Source organism: Tamandua tetradactyla, chromosome X (assembly GCF_023851605.1).
Source record: "Tamandua tetradactyla isolate mTamTet1 chromosome X, mTamTet1.pri, whole genome shotgun sequence".
In the NCBI taxonomy this organism is placed as follows: domain Eukaryota; kingdom Metazoa; phylum Chordata; class Mammalia; order Pilosa; family Myrmecophagidae; genus Tamandua; species Tamandua tetradactyla.
In genome coordinates this window covers 22,907,451-22,923,249 of record NC_135353.1, presented here as the reverse complement: position 1 = coordinate 22,923,249, position 15,799 = coordinate 22,907,451, and the positions used below count along the sequence as shown (strand labels likewise).

The following is a 15,799-nucleotide window of genomic DNA, read 5'->3' as shown; positions in this document are numbered from 1 at the left end:
ATGGTGGACTTTAGCTCCTCTCCCCCATCTCCATCAGATCCCTGCACCCAGCTCCAAATAAATAAATGCGTAAGGAGTAAGTACTTTAACTTGCTAGGTGAACACATATTCAATATAAGGTTCCCCTTGACTGTCCCCTCCAACTAGGTTGTGCCTAAATCAGTTCCGTATGGAAATCGAGGAACTGTCACAGTCTCAAAACAATCCTGCCAAGTAGGTATTGTCATCCTCATTTTATAGTTGAGAAAACTGAGTCACAGGGTTAAGTGACTTGCCAACGATCACATAGCTTATAGAAGAGCTGAAGCTATTTTTGTTCACCAACTTTGCAAAGGCTGGGATCATCCTGTCTTAGCCATCATGGTATACCCAGCCCCAAGCCCAGAGCCTTGAGCACACAGTAGAAGTTCTGTATGAATAAAAGGCTGTAAAGCCTGAACTCTTTACTCTTCTGGACATGCCTTATCCCAACGTTCATGCCCTCTTCATGCCCCAGTACTGGTCTCTGGATCTATGCCTCTTCCCTGAGGTAAGTGTTCTAGTACTATGGTTTCTAAGGTTCGAATTTTCCTGTTGCTGAGTCTGCCATTCCCTCCTGTTGAAAGGTATTGGTTGTCAAAACACACTACACCAGAGTCAGTGATCACAAATAATTCAAAGGTTTACTATACTCAAGCACAGACAAAGGGAGGGGAGTGGAGTACTTGGGCAAGAGGGCCCACTGGCAAGAGAGCTCCCTGATATTAAGTCGAAGGGAGAGAGAGAGGGAGGGAGAGAGAGCTCCTGGTTGGTCCTGAGTGTGTATATATATATATATATATATATATATATATATATATATATATATATATATATATATGCACACACACACACATACATACACATATATAGGAAAATATATATATATAGGAGATTATATATATATTTTTGCTTTTGAATAATGCCAGGGGTGGACACATTTCTGATAGCCATCCCAGTGCAGAATGGGGGTTGCGGGTGGGGGGGGGGGGAATCAAAAGGAGCAGGGAGGGTTGTTTTGCAAGTGATTTATCAGACATAGCAGAAGTCAGTGTGGCTGGGGCTTCCAACAGTTTCTGTGCTGGCGGGTGTAAATGGTTTGGTCAAATGTCATTTTGCTAGGAGTGATTTATTGTGCTCAACTCTATTTTTCCACAAGTCATCCCTGACATTTGGTTCACCATGCCAGGATTCTAGTAAATACGCTTGTGTGTAGTTCATGCTGGTTTTACTTAGCCAGCTCTGCATGTAGAGTCCACCTCCTTGCAGGAGGGCCTCTGGAACAAAGTGTGCAGCCAGCCACCCAGGATGCAGGGGACATCCAGGAGGAAAGGTCTATGGAAGTTTGGGGTGCCTTGTGTAAAATTTGTACTATACTGTTAGCTGTTTTTGTTAGGTGGCGCATCTGTTGGGCTATTTGTGTGGCCTGTTCTAGAATGTCACACAGTTACAAAGTTTCTTGGACCAGACAGTGTGTTCAGTGTCAGGATGATTTTGGCCCCAAGGGCCCTTATCATTACTCTTCTGGACACCCCTTTGCTTGAAAGGTTTATCATGTGTTTGAATTTGATAGACCAGGACATTAGGGTTGGTCTAGTGGCTGACCAGTAATCCTAATAACTTCAGGGCTCCTTATAGTAGCTGCTTATCCAATTAGGGGCAACAGGAATGCCTTGTAACTTGGGGAAACACTCCTAAAAAATAGCTGTTGGTCCATCTAGGAGGAACTTGACATGGCTAATAAGGGCATTTCTGCTTTCTGTGTGTTCACCAAAGTGGTAGACCCATTGAACCATACCAATTCTGCACATTTGTCTGCCTTCTTCAAAGAAGGCCTAGTTGCCAAGGGCCCTAGCACCAAGAACCACTCCAGTGGAGTGGACTGACCACCAGGCCATAAAAATCCAGCATAGGAGAAGAAAAGACAAGGTTCCTATTCAGGAAATATTGTATTCTGGACGGGCCCTTTTTAAGTGGTCAGTAGCGGCCCACGAAAATTTGCTCATTAAGGGGTTTCCAAGATGCTTGCCATTTGGTGGATCTCAGGATGGGACAAGTCTAACCCAGAACCATTTTTGAAAACTGTCATAGTCAATCATACTTTTTTGTTGTTGTTGTTCTCTACTTGAATGCAATCCTTAATTGAAATTTGAATTTCCAATAAGGCCAGATCTTGAGTTTCATTTTGAATTTCTTTTTCTTGCCTTCTAATAGCAGTTTTGTGGCTGATTATTTCCTTTCTCTTGATTATCATGTTGGGCTTTCTCCTCCAGGAAATCCCAATTTATTTCCTATGAAGCAGTGCTGCATTCCTCAGCTTTCAATTTTTCCATAGCAGCTACGGTGTTTGATTTTGTCTTACATTTAACCAGGGTCTTAGAATCTTGGAGTGCTGCAGCAGCTTAACAAAATCCAAGTTCTTGGTGCTTGGTTTGGCATTGCAAAATAAGTGCATTGGTATTCACTGGCCTCCTTGGGCGTGAGGGAGTTTGGCATTTAGGACCAGATTGCCTCAAAGATTTTGTCATAAGACACTCAGGGTGGGTGCCACCATATCCTTGTGCATTTGGATCTTTGTGACAAAGGCAGAGGCAGCAACAACAGCATAAGCACTTGGGATTTGCAGGGTCTTATGTCACTATGCCCGTTAGTGGATATGGACCTTGCCATACCAAGTTCACAAGAGCCCTTTTGCAGGGGTGTTTTGCCTTGGTAAAGCCCCTGCCAATACAGAGTCTCTTAGGAGAGAACCAGAGCTTAGGTGGAACAATACCGTAAACAGAGGTGTCTACCAGAGTGAACTTCACATTTCTGGGTCCTTCTACAGTTCATACTAGGTAAGACCCTGCAAAAGCAGCAGAATGCACCACAAGTAAGGATGAGTGGCCATCAGCAGTCAAGAGAGCCATCCCAAACCTTTTGAGTCATTGTGCTTATACAGCTAGTAAGCCAAGAGCAAAAAGGAATCACAACCAGCTTGAACTCTGTGTCATGGTCTGAACATTCTGCTCGCAATGGCAGACACCAAGCTTGCTCTTGCTGGTTTGTCTTCTAGGGACCCCAATCTTATTTCCAGACTTCAATATCGGTTAAATTTCCTACTGTTATATGGTCTAGATTACTCTTAAATCTCACCAGATTTTCTCTTCCTTGCTGTAGTACCCTATGTGCTGCCATAGCCTCATATTTCTTTTGGCATAGATATCCCCTCTCCATTGCCTGTCACACTTTGACACACTTTGCTTGCTGGTTTGGCCTTCGCACCAGGTCTGAAGTAAAGTGTATACATCAAACATTTCCAGTTATTACCTACTCCTGGTTGTCTCTGGCCCTACCTGATCCCATTGTGTTTCTGCCACGTGCCCTTCAGACCATCATAGCTTTGGACAGCTAGAGCACACTTAGAAAGTCAGAGCACACCAAGTCCACCAAGACACTCTGCACCAAGGCAAATGTTCTGCAAGAGGAGAAGTCTCCTTTAAAGCACAGAGACCCTATCCACCTGCAGGAGGTCTGGCCCTGGGGTGATGTGACCAGACTATCAGCCACAGCCAACAGGAGCTAAGATGAACTGCAATGCTGCCCCTATCAGACAAGATGAGGCATTCTACTCATCCCCTGGCAAGGTGCTGGAGCTCCTAATCCTAGCTACCATCTACCCTACAGAGTCAAACTCACAGGCATGAGGAGAAGGGAAGGTAGGTAAAGAGAGAAGCAGAGTGGCAGTGTTTTAGTTTGCTAGCTGCTGGAATGTGTTATACTAGAAACAGAATGGCTTTTAAAAGCGGGAATTTATTAAGTTGCAAGTTTACAGTTCTAAGACTGTGAAAATGTCCCAATTAAGGCAAGTTTACAAAAATGTCCAAATTAAGGTACCAACAAGAGGTTAACTTCACTCAAGGAAGGCCGATGAATTTCAGGGTTTCTCTCTCATCTGGAAGGGCACATGGTGAACATGGTGACATCTGTTAGCTTTCTCTCCAGGCTTCTTGTTTCATGAAACTCCCCGAGAAGCATATTCCTTCTTCATCTCCAAAGGTCGCTGGCTGCATGGGCTCTGGAGCTTTTGTGGCTCTCAAGCTTTTTCGAAAATGGTTCCCTCTTTTAAAGGATTCCAATAAACTAACCAAAACCCACCTGAAATGGGTGGAGTCACATCTTCCTTTAATCAAATGTGAATACCCACAACTGGGTGAGTCATATCTCCGTGGAGAAAATCAATTCATGCTTCCAACATACGGTACTGAATAGGGTTTAAAAGATTCACAAGATGGATCAGGATTAAAACATGGCTTTTCTAGGGTACATAATCCTTTCAAACCAGCACAGGCAGGAAGGGAGAAGGGAGGGAGGAAGAAAAGAAGGAAGAATCCATGGTTACAGATTAGGCACATCCATCCCATCCACCAGGAAAAGTCATGTACACTGTCCACAGAAGTCCGATAAATGCCGAGGCTAAGGGTATATGGAAAGGGCCCCAGTGATGAAGGTATAGTGAGCATGGTATACTGAGGAAAGGGTGAGAGACACTGCAGCAGGAGTTGTAGCTGTCCATCAATTAGATGGGCAAGACTGATGGAGCAGCTAAATCACAGTTCTGAAGGACAGGTCTGGCACCCCAAATGAGGCTGGTTTGGTGAGTAGAAGGAGGAAATGCGCTGTACTGACCACAGGCCATGGCAGCCACACTGGACCAGCTCACTAGTTTGTGGGACTCCTTGTTCAAAAATTAAGAATTTCAAGATGATGATAGCACAGCATTAAACCAGTGTTGGGGTCCTTCTAAGGATTGGGCTCTGTGTGTGCACAGGTTATATGCCCATGAACCCAGTCCTACATTGGGAAAAGCTTAGAAATTTCCAGAAGGAGCTGCTAGGAGACAGAGAGGGCAACCAATGGAGTGCAAGGTGGATGCAGTCAATAAGGGGCAAGAGACTGCCCCCGAGACAAAAAGGCTGGATTCCTCTCCTTAGGAACCATTCTCTTGTAAATCACACATGGACTATGGGGGCAGTGAAACCCCAAAGGCTGATCCCCAGTTCTGGCCCCCTGTTACCCTTGAGCACATGCTCCCCTTCCCTTTCTGTTATGCCTTAACCTAGAAGAATGGACGTGTGTGTGTGAAAATGTTTTTGTATTAATCTGAGAACTTTTGCATACGAGGAATTTTTTTTAGGTCAAGGGAGGCCTTGCCCTAGGTCCCCAGGCTCTGCTCTGGCCACACCTTCCTGGGAGTAAGAGTTGGGAATAGTAGAACCTCCAAGCAGAAAGGACGGGAGGGGGACGCCGGGCCAAAGGCTTCAGCCTGTAACCATTGGCTCATTTGTTTTCTTGACTGGCTTTAGTGTTGAAACTATTTTTGTAAAGTGACAGGGTCAGGGTGAAGGGCAATAGGATGCAGGAATCCCTAAACATGGCTGACACCAGAAAGAGTTATAGCCTATGTTTTCTGATTTGAGGAGACTTTTAAAAAAGACTTCTGTGCACCACAAATCAAAATCTTTCTCTACCTGCCGATACTCAATTCCATCATTACTGATTCAGTCCTGAGGTAAATACTCAGCTATCCCTGGACATTTTATCTCCTGGGACCTTTTTTAAAAGCCTGGAAGAAGTCATCTGCTAATTAATCAACTTCCCTTATTAACTACATGACTTCCCTCAGGTAAATATAAAGCAGGAAAGTGAAAAGGCATTAAGTACTCCAGGCCTCTCTTCTATAAGGACAAAAGCACAAGAGTACTGTTTGCAGATGACATGATCCTAAATGTAGAAAATCCCCCAAAATCTAGAGCAAGGTGTGGTAGTTAGATTCAGGTGTCAACTTGGCCAGGTGAAGGCACCTAGTTTTGTTGCTGCGGACATGAGCCAACAGTACATGAACCTCATCTGTTGCTGATTACATCTGCAGTCGGCTAGGAGGCGTGTCTGCTGCAATTAATAATGTTTGACTTAATTGGCTGGTGCTTAAATGAGAGACTAGCACAGCCCAAGCAGCTCAGCATACCTCATCTCAGCACTCGCAGCTCAGCCCAGGCCTTTGGAGATGCAGAAAGAAATCATCCCAGGGAAGGTTTTTGGGACCCAAAGGCCTGGAGAGAAGGGCAGCAGAGATCACCCCATGCCTTCCTATGTAAGAAAGAACCTCAGATGAAAGTTAGTTACCTTTCCTCTGAAGAACTAATGAAATAAATCCCCTTTTATTAAAAACTAATCCATCTCTGGTGTGTTGCATTCCGACAGCTAGCAAACTAGAACACAAGGCTACTAGAGCTAATAAATGAGTACATCAAAGTGGCAGGATACAAGATCAACACACAAAAATCAGTAGTGTTTCTATACACTAGTAATGAGCAATCTGAGGAGAAGATCAAGAAAAACATTCCATTTATAATAGCAACCAAAAATAATCAAATATTTAGGAATAAATTTAACCAAGAACATAAAATACCTATACACAGAAAACTACAAAGCATTGCTAAAATAAAATAAGGATAACTTAAATAAATTGGAGGATGTGCTGTGTTCATGGATTGGAAGACTAAATATAGTTAAGATGTCAATTCGTCAATTCTATCCAAATTGATTTATAGATCCAATGCAATACCAATTAAAATCCCAACAACCTACTTTGAAGAAATAGAAAACCAATAATCAAATGTATTTGGGAGGGCAGTGTGTACTGAATAGCTAAAAATATCTTGAGAAAGAAAAATTAAGTGGGAGATCTCATACTACCTGATTTTTAAGCATATTATGAAGCTACCATGGTCAAAACAGCATGGAACTGGAATAAAGATAGATATACTAAACAATGGAACAAATCGAGTGTTCAGAATTAGACCTTCTCATCTACAGACACTTGATTGTCAAGGTGGACAAATTCACTCAGCAGGGACAAAGCAGCCTCTTCAACAAATGGTGCTTGGGGAACTGGATATCCATATCCAAAAGAATGAAAGAGGACCCCTATCTCATTCTCTATACAAAAATTAACTCAAAATGGATCAGAGGGGGGAAACTACAATTGCATGCTATGACCTATGTTTAAGAGGAAAACATCAGCACTACCACAGCAACAGCAGAGGTAAATAACGAGGGGAAGAACAAGAGTTAAGAGTAGGTTTAGACTTCCTATTTGGTGAGGGTGTGTTTATTGTCATCTTTCTCTTGGGAACAATGAAATTATCTAAAATTGAGAGGGTTGATGGACTGTGGACTTTGGGCATTATACATGATGCCTAATGAATGCAGGTGGCTGAAGGATGCATTGACTGAGAAGTAGACTGGCAAATGATGGTGGATACATATGATTGAATATTGTGCTGCTACAAAAAGGAAGGAAGTTGTGAGGCATGCAACGATGTGAATGAATCTGTGGGACATTTGGTGAGGCAAAATAATCCAGAAACGAAAGAATGATTATTGTATGGTCTCCTTTAGAAAATGCTTATAAGAAAACAGGGACCTAGATTGTAAGCTCTTATAGCAAACACATTTAATCCAGAGTGGTAATTATTATTTCTGGATTTTGAGAGGTTGTTTTTTATATATATCCTGACCAAAAGGGGGAAAAGAAGTGTAACTAATAAAGTATCAGTGACTGAGAGATTCAAATAGAGTTGAAAGGCTACTCTGGAGGTCACTCCTACACAAGCTTCAGTTAGACATTTCTACCTGTCATAACTTGTCAAACCCCAACCAAAACCATTCCAGCCAGTCCTAAAGAACACCTAAGGTAATATATAAGATTCTACGAAGGTTCCAACACTAGAGTAACTTTCCACAAACCTACAACCTCCAGCTCGGTCCCTGGACCAGATAAGTCCTGAGACATTGAGGGCCCAGCCTCTTCAGAATATCGGGTAGTTCCATCTCCATACCTGATATTTTGAAGCCCCTTCCAACATGAAAAAAGTTAGAATGGCCATAACCCAAATACCCCTAAAGAGAAAGCTAGAATGATCAAAGGTGATGGTGGAGTTATACAGAGAAGATAGGACTGAGCAAATGAATATGATTGCTGACTCATTATATTGATATCTCTTTTAGTCTCCAGTATCTTAGAGCAGCTACAAGTAAAAATCTAAAATGATAGAATTGTCATCCATGTCAAGCTCTGAAATCTGTTCTACAACTAATTGTGCTTTGAAATTTATTGCTTTTTTGTATATATGTTATTTTTCACAAAAAAGAAAAAAAAAGTCAACTGTGATGATAAAATAAAAGTATCTACTCCTTCTAGCCTCCAATGTTCTGGAGCACCTAGAGGGAAAAATCTGAGATCATGGTGTGGAAGCCCATGGCAGACTGTGGGGTCTGTCCTGTAACATCTTGTTGAAGAGTGCTTTGAAAACCATTGCTTTTTTCTTTCTTTGCTTTGCATATATGTTATATTATACAATTTAAAAAGTTAAAAAAAGAAAAAATGGATCAGAGACTTAAAAATTAGAGCTAAGACCATGAAACTTTAAGAAAATGGGCAGAAGCATCTTAAAGATCTTGTGGTAGGAGGTGGTTTCCTAGACCTTTATAGGCAAAAGTTCAAGAAATGAAAGAAGAAATAGATAAATGGGATCTCCTCAAGATGGAGTACTTTTGTGTGTCAAAGGACTTTGTCAGGGAAGTAAAATGGCAGCCTGCTAAATGGGAGACAACAGTTGGAAACTACATATCAGATAAGGGTTTAATATCCAAAATTTATAAATAGATCCTACAACTCAACAACAAAAAGACAAACAACCCAATATAAAAATGGGCAAAAGACGTGGATAGACACTTTTCCAAAGAAGAAATACAAATGGCTCAAAAGCATATGAAAAGATGCCCAACTTCACTAGCTATTAGGGAAATCCAAATCAAAACCACAATGAGATATCATCTCACATCTGCTAGAATGGCTATTATATATATATAAGCAGAGTATTACAAGTGTTGGAGAAGATGTGGAAAGTAGGTACACTTATTCACTATTGGTGGGAATGTTGAGCGATGCAGCTGCTCTGGAAGGCACTTTGGCGATTCCTCAGTAAGCTAAGTATAGAATTGCCATTTAATCCAGCACTCTACGTGATGAATTGAAGTCAAGAGCATGCGTTATCAGGTTGGGGCCTATTGTAAAGAGTCCTAGATTGTAAGCTCTTACAGCAGTCCCATCTGTTCTGAAATTGTAACTGTTATTTCTAAATTCTGAGATGCTGAGCTCTTTGTGTATAACCTGGTCAACCCTGGAACTTCAGGTATTTGTGTGACACCTGAAACTCAGAGCTAGAGTTCTGCAGCTATGAAAGATGCATTACCCCAATAGAGGAACTGTTAGAAACACTGAAAAACGTATCAGACTTCAACTAGTGATATGAATGAAGCTGATCCGGATAGGACTAAGGTAAATCAGACTAAAAGGTAAAGGATGATATTGCATATATTTTAAAACTCCAACTTCTGTGTGAGGCCAAAGTAAGAGATGTTTATTTTATCCAAAATTTAAATTTTCTATTCCACACTATCTAATTTAACCTATTTTGTCAGTGTATTTAAACAACCTAATTACATGGAACCTAGAATAGGGAATGAGATCTTCTTATTGTATACAGGTTAATGTGACATTCTGATACATTCGAGTATTTTGGGCAGAAAATTAAGAAGTACTTGCAAAGTTCCCTTGAAGGGACAGAGAAAAAAATGTGGAACAATTAAAATTCCCCACCTGGGATATTCCCAATATTCTCTCAAGCATTAATGAGCCAAGACCTTAATCTTGATCTTACAAAACTTATTTCTGCAATGGTAAAGTTAAACATAATTATAATTATGCCTAAGAATCACCCTCAGAGAACCTCCTTTGTTGCTTAGATGTGGCCTTTCTAAGCCAACTCTGCAGATAAACTCACTACCCTCCTCCCTACATGGAACATGAGTCCCAGGGGTGTAAGTCTCCCTGGCAACATGGGACATGACTCCTAGGGATGAGCCTGGTCCTGGCATTATGGGATTGAGAATGCTTTCTTGACAGAAAGGAGGAAGAGAAATGAAACAAAATAAACTTTCAGTGGCTAAGAGATTTCAAATAGAGTTGAGAGGTCACCCTGGAAGTTACTTTTGTACAAGCTTCAGTCAGATACTTCAAATTGCCTCAGTATGCCAAGCTCTAATCAACAGTATTCCTGAAGACCCTAAAAAGAATGCTCTGTGCTCTAAGACTCTATAAATGTTCTACTTAGTAAGTTTATTTCTTCAGAAACTTAAGGCCTCCAGATTGTTCCAATGCCAGATAAGGCCTAAAACCCAGAGGTACCAATCTCTGCAAGAACATCAACCAGTTTTATTCCTCTACCCCACAAGGGTAGCACCCTTTTCCAGCATGAAGAGGCTAAAATGTTCACTGTCTAGATAAGATATCACTGAAGATTGAGAGAATGATCAAATGAGAGGGAGGATTTGCAACTGAGAAGTTAGGATTTAACAAGTGATTATGACTACTGACTCATTATATAGATATTTCTTTTTAGTTTCTAGTGTAGCAGACAGCCGGAAGAAAATGCCTGAAATTGTTGAACTGTAATCCAGAAGCCTTAATCTTTGATAATGATTGTATAACTATATAGCTTTTATCATGTGATGGTGTGATATTTAAACCCTTGTGACTGACACCACCTTCATCCAGTGTATGGGGAGATTAGTAATAAAATAAAGACATGCATGAAAAAAAATCTCAGGAATATGTGGGAAAAATACTGATACATAAACTATGCACAATAGTTACGGTACCACCTTGAAAGTCCTTCATCAATTGCAACAAATGCAATTATTGTTTTAAAAATAGTAGAACTACAAAAAAAAGTGTTATCATGAATTGTAACAGATTTTCCACACCAATGCAAGTGTTGGTGGTGGGGTGGTGTATGGGAATCCTATTATTTTATGCATGATTGTTCTGTAAATCCACAATTTCTCTCATAAAAATTAAATTTAAAAAGCACAGGAGTAAGGACAGTCAGAGGGGAGGCTACTTCATTCCCACCCACTTGTGACTCATCACCTTGAGTAGCACCTTAGCCAAAATCACGGAGATTGAAGTCAAGATGGCCCGAACTCAAAAGAACAAGGCCATAGCACATCACACAGGGTTGCTTAAAGCTCGCCTTGCTAAGCTTCACTGAGAACTCATTACTCCAAAAGGTAAAATGGTGGTGGTGGACCAGGAGAAGGTGTTGATGTGGACAAGACAGGTGATGCTCAAATTGGGTTTGTGGGGTTTCCATCTGTTGGGAAGTCAACACTACTCTGTAACTTTGCAGGAGTGTACTCCGAGGTAGCAGCCTAAGAATTCACAACTCTGACCACTGTGCCAGGCATCATCAGATACAAAGATACCAAGATCCAGCTTTTGGACACCCCAGGTATCATTGAGGGTGCCAAAGATGGGAAAGGAAGAGGCCGTCACTTCATTGCAGGGGCCAAACCTGTAACTTCATGTGATTGTTCTGGATGTCCTAAAACCCTCGGGGCATAAGAAGATAATTGAAAATGAAGTGGAAGGCTTTGACATTCATTTGAACAGCAACCCCCCGAATATTGGCTTTAAGAAGAAGGATAAAAGAGGCATTAATCTCACAGCCACTTGCCCTCAAAGTGAGCTGGATGCTGAAATTATGAAGAGCATCTTGGCTGAATACAAAATTCATAATGCTGATGTGACTCTGCGTAGTGATGCCACAGCTGATGACCTCATCGATGTGGTGGAAGGATACAGTTTATATCCCCTGTATCTATGTGTTGAATAAGATTGATCAGAGCTCCATTGAGGAATTGGATATCATCTGTAAGGTACCTCACTGTGTACCCATCTCTGCCCATCACCACTGGAATTTTGATGACCTGTTGGAAAAGATCTGGGATTATTTAAAACCAAACCCAAAGGCCAGTTACCAAACTACACATCCCCTGTGGTGCTGCCTGACTCCAGGACCACAGTGGAGGATTTCTGCATGAAGATTCATAAAAATCTTATCAAAGAATTTAAATACGCTCTGGTCTGGGGTCTGTCTGTGAAGCACAATCCTCAGAAAGTAGTAAAGACCATATGTTGGAGAACGAAGATGTCATTCAGATTGTGAAGAAGTGAAACTTTTCCCTTTCCCCAACTGTAGCAGCTTTCCCTATGACCAGACACCCTACACCATGGCCCTTCTTGGCTTCAGCTGCTGCTGGGTCACGATTTAGGGGAGAGAGATGGAGGCACACAAACTGGAACTTCTTTCTTCTTTTCTTGGCACCACCTCATAGGTTTTAATTGCATAAAGGACCTGGTTTGCCAAAAAAATTAAAAATTAAAAAAGCACAGAAATGAATCAGGTGATGGAAATGTTTGGGCAATGAATGAAAAAGATGGAGGCACAACTTTGCACCACTGAACAGTATATTCAAAAAGGGTAAAAAGGGGCAGGTTAGGTTGTTTATAAGTTACCACACATGTGCACACAAACCCACAGAACTATTCCACATAGAAAGCAAAACCTGATGTAAACAGTGGACTGAAGTTAATAGCAGATTATAATAATATTGTTTCATCGATAGTAACAAAGATATCACACTAAAGCAAAATATTAATAATAAGGAAAATTGTGTGTGAGAGGAGGTATATGAGAACTCTTACTTTCTGCATGGTGTTTCTGTAAAACTAACAATTATCTAATAAATTATTTTTCATTAACAGAAAGCATAAGTATGAGACCAAAGGAAGAGAGGTTTATTTTGTCCAAAATCTACATTTTTTTGTATCATATAATCTCACTCAACCTGTCTGGATAGCTCATTTAAACAATCCAAACACATGGAGCCCAGAATGGGAATGAGGGCTTACTTCTAATTCTGTGTAGCTTAATGTAATACCCAGATACATACAAGAGTATGTTGGGCAGATAATTTTAAAGTATTGGCACAGTCCCTTGAGAGATTGGAGAAAAAATATGGAACCATTAAGCTTTATAATCAGGGAAAACTCTGATACTGTCTCAAACATTAGGAATTCCCAAGTCACTAGGCCAAGCCCTTGATCTTGAGTCTTGCTCTTGTGAAACTTACTTCCATAGTGGAGAAGTTAAGCCTGCCTATAATTATGCCTAAGAGTTACTTCCAGAAAACCTCTTTGTTGCTCAGATGTTGCTTCTCTCTCTCTAAACCCAGCCCTGCAAGGAAAGTCATTACCCTCTGCTCTACATGGGACATGACATCCAGTTATGAAAGTGACCCTGGTGGCATGAGAGATGACTCCCAGGGATGAGTCTGGCTCTGGGACCATGGGATCAACAAGGCCATCCTAATTCAAAGGGTGAAAAGAAGTATAACAAATAAGGTATCAGTGGCTGAGAGAGTTCAAATAACCAGAGGCTGTTCTGGAGGCTACTCTTATGCAAGCTTCAGCTAGATATTGCTAATTACCACATGTTCCAGTTTGAAAGCTGCCAGAATGCCATATACCAAAAACAGAATGGGCTTTTAAAAGGGGAGTTTATTAAGTTGCAGGTTTACAGTTCTAAGGCCATGAAAATGTCCAAATTAAGGCACCAAGAAGAGGTTACCATCACTCAAGAAAGGCTGATGAAGTTTGGGGTTTCTCTCTCAGTTGGGAAGGCACATGGCCACATCTGCTAGCTTTTTCTCCTGGCTTCTTGCTTCAAGCTTCCCCAAGGGTGTTTTCTTTCTTCATCTCCAAAGGTCTCTGGCTGTGTGGGCTCTGTTAGTTCTGGTGGCTCTGATGGTTCTTTCCAAAATAGTTCCCTCTTAAAGGGCTCCAGTAAGCAACCTCACCTTGAATGGGTGGAGGCACATCTCCAAGGAAACAATCTAATCAAAAGTTACCACCCACATTGGGTGGGTCACATCTCCATGGAAACAATCAAAAAGGTCCCACCCAGCAATACTGAATGAGGATTAAAGAACTTGGCTTTTCTGGGGGTACATAATAGGTTTAAACCAACACACCATGGTTTGCCAAACCATAGCCAAAACCATTCCTGCCAATCCTAGGGCTCTATATGAGGTTCTACAAAGCTTCCATGCATTAAGATTACTTCCCAGAAACCTACAATTTCCAGGTAGTTCCTAGGCCAGATAAGTCCTGAAACCCAGAGGGACCAGCCTTTCCAACAACATCAACTAATTCCATCCCTCCATCCCAAATTGTTGACACACCTTTCCAACATAAAAAAGTTAGAATGGGCAGAACCCAAATATGCCTAAAAATTGGGGGAAAGATCAGAGAAGAAAGTGGAGTTACAACAGAGAAGATAGGATTTAACAAATAAGTGTGAGCACTGAATCATTATACTGATATTTCTTTTAGTCTCCAGTATCTTGGAGCAGCTAGAAGGAAAACCTGAAATCATGGAACTGTAACCCACACCGAACTCTGAAATCTGTTCTATAACTACTTGTTAAAATGTACTTTGAAATTTATTGCTTTTTTGGTGTATGTTAAATTTCCCAAAAAAATATGTTAAAAATAAAAAAGAAAGAAAGAAAGCACAAGAGTATTGGTAAAAGGAGAAAGGCAGGCAGATGTAAAGTGAGTGGGTCTATTGGCACAATAGACAAGCCCTGGAGAGGGGGTGCTACAGGGACAAGGCAAAAACTTCCATTACTGTTCCTACCATTCCAAAGAATCCTTTCAGACATCCTTTTCTGGGTCTTTTTGGTTAAACCAGCCTCAGAGCCTCCTTCCAGCCCACCACACAACGTGAGGGTCAGTGTGGAAGCAATCTTTTCTACCACAAATCACCACCCACATGGACTATTACTTCAACATAGTTAAAGCTCAAGGATGATAGAAAGGCTGTTATTCATTCCTGGCGCCTGCTTCAGTAAAGGTGGAAACACAGCTGCTTTATCCCAGAAGAGGGTTCTCCTAGACCCACTCACCCAGGGAAGAAACAAGTGCTTTCCACTGTCTCTACCTTACTCTGAAGGACTAATGTCAGAATTCCACGTCGGGCTTTTTGTACTAAATATCCCTCCCAAAGGGATGACATTTATAAAGGGGATGCTGGTGTGGACAGAGCAGCAATATTTTCTCTGCCTTTTACACAGTTCTCTTGACTAACACCAAATTTCCCTGTCTAGATTGGTGTTAAAAATCCAACAAAATTTCCTCCTAGGCTTCCTTCTTGCCAGCTAGCAAGGGTAGGATGACTCGTGTTCCAGCCTCCCTAATGGCCTTTGCACAATTGTTTCTATTGGAAACAGATCAGGCTCTGGTCAAAGGGGAAAGTTAATGGTACTTCTAGTTCCCAGCCTCTGTAAAAGCACTACTGTAGCAGTTCCATCTGAGTCCTAGGAGAGGGGAAGTATGCAGAGTCCACAGGTGCAGCCGAGGCCTGGGAATGAGGTTCTGGACTTGCAAGGGCAGCAACAATTCCTCCACCATTATTTGCCTTCTCTGAGCTAATACCAGGGCTCTCTCTAATCCTACCTTTGGACAGCCTTCCCACCTATCAACTAAGAGCAGAGTGACTGTTGACCTATCCTCTTATAATCATTGTACATTTGTTCCTATTGAAAATAGATTCCTTAGGCCATAGGTTTCCCACCTACATGTTCAGTCCCACAGTCCAGAAGACCAGTTTTGGTTTCAAGGCAAAGCAGCATTTAAAGAGCTTTAGGCCAACAGGCTTCAAGTCACCTTTCTGACTCTTGTAGCTCCGTTTTTGTATTTAATTGAGTTGATCGTAGCCCCACCTTTTTTTTTTTTTTTAACTTTTTTTATTAATTAAAAAAATTAACA

The 15,799-nt window shown here is 41.4% G+C and overlaps 1 pseudogene; it reads left to right on the top strand.

The window, feature by feature from the left end:
* The first annotated feature begins 476 nt into the window (after positions 1 to 476).
* On the top strand, positions 477 to 12,142 carry LOC143671710 (developmentally-regulated GTP-binding protein 1 pseudogene; annotated as a pseudogene).
* The last annotated feature ends 3,657 nt before the right edge of the window (positions 12,143 to 15,799 follow it).